The sequence below is a fragment of the Columba livia genome, chromosome 39, assembly GCF_036013475.1.
Source record: "Columba livia isolate bColLiv1 breed racing homer chromosome 39, bColLiv1.pat.W.v2, whole genome shotgun sequence".
NCBI classification, from domain to species: Eukaryota; Metazoa; Chordata; class Aves; order Columbiformes; family Columbidae; genus Columba; species Columba livia.
In genome coordinates, this window is record NC_088640.1 from 58,351 (window position 1) to 60,075 (window position 1,725).

The following is a 1,725-nucleotide window of genomic DNA, read 5'->3' on the forward strand; positions in this document are numbered from 1 at the left end:
GTCCCCCCCAGTTCTCCCAGGCCCCCCCCCCCAGTGCTCCCAGTTCCTCCCAGTGCTCCCAGTGCCCCCCCAATTCCTCCCAGTGCCCCCCCAGTTCCTCCCAGTGCTCCCAGTGCCCCCCCCAGCGCTCCCAGTGCCACCAGTTCCTCCCAGTACCCCCCCCAGTGCCCCCCCAATGTTCCCAGTGCTCCCAGTGCTCCCCCAGTTCCTCCCAGTGCCCCCCCCAGTGCTCCCAGTCCCCCCAGTGCCCCCCCAGTGCTCCAGTACTCCCAGTGCCCCCCAGTTCCTCCCAGTGCTCCCCCCCAGTGTTCCCAGTCCCCCCCAGTCCCCCCAGCCCCCCCAGTGCCCCCCCCAGTGCTCCCCAGTGCTCCCAGTCCCCCCCCAGTTCCTCCCAGTGCCCCACCAGTGCTCCCAGTGCACCCAGTTCCTCCCAGTACCCCCCCCAGTGCTCCCAGTCCCCCCCAGTGCCCCCCCCAGTGCTCCCAGTTCCTCCCAGTGCCCCCCCCAGTGCCCCCCCAGTGCCCCCCCCAGGGCTACCACTACCCCCCCCAGTCCCCCCCAGTTCCTCCCAGCCCCCCCAGTGCCCCCCAGTGCTCCCAGTTCCTCCCAGTGCCCCTCCCAGTGCTCCCAGTTCCTCCCAGTGCCCCCCCCAGTGCCCCCCCCAGGGCTACCACTACCCCCCCCAGTACCCCCCCAGTGCTCCCAGCCCCCCCGATGCTCCCAGTGCCCCCAGTGCTCCCAGTGCCCCCCAGTGTTCCCAGTGCCCCCCAGTGCTCCCAGTCCCCCCCAGTGCTCCCAGTGCCCCCCAGTGCTCCCAGTGCCCCCCAGTGTTCCCAGTGCCCCCCAGTGCTCCCAGTCCCCCCAGTGCTCCCAGCCCCCCCAGTGCTCCCAGTGCCCCCCAGTGTTCCCAGTGCCCCCCAGTGCTCCCAGTCCCCCCAGTGCTCCCAGTGCCCCCCAGTGCTCCCAGTGCCCCCCAGTGTTCCCAGTGCCCCCCAGTGCTCCCAGCCCCCCCAGTGCTCCCAGTCCCCCCCAGTGCTCCCAGTGCCCCCCAGTGCTCCCAGCCCCCCCAGTGCTCCCAGTGCCCCCCAGTGCTCCCAGTCCCCCCAGTGCTCCCAGCCCCCCCAGTGCTCCCAGTGCCCCCCAGTGCTCCCAGCCCCCCCAGTGCTCCCAGCCCCCCCAGTGCTCCCAGTCCCCCCCAGTGCTCCCAGTGCCCCCAGTGTTCCCAGTGCCCCCAGTGCTCCCAGTCCCCCCAGTGCTCCCAGTGCCCCCCCAGTGCTCCCAGTCCCCCCAGTGTTCCCAGTGCCCCCAGTGTTCCCAGTGCCCCCCAGTGCTCCCAGTCCCCCCCAGTGCTCCCAGTGCCCCCAGTGCTCCCAGTCCCCCCAGTGCTCCCAGCCCCCCCAGTGCTCCCAGTCCCCCCCAGTGCTCCCAGTGCCCCCCAGTGCTCCCAGTCCCCCCAGTGCTCCCAGTGCCCCCCAGTGCTCCCAGTCCCCCCAGTGCTCCCAGTCCCCCGTTCCCCAGTCACCCCGTCCAGCAGCTGCAGCCGCCCCCCCAGCAGCCCCTGGTCGGGGGGGGAGGGGTGGAGCCGGGTGGGGACGGACACGGGGACATCGAGCAGCACCTGCGGACAGCGGCCGGGTCACCCGGGTCACCTGGGTCACCCAGGTCACCAGTGTCACCTGGCACACCGTCACCCGTGTCACCCGTGTCACCCGTGTCACCCGTGTC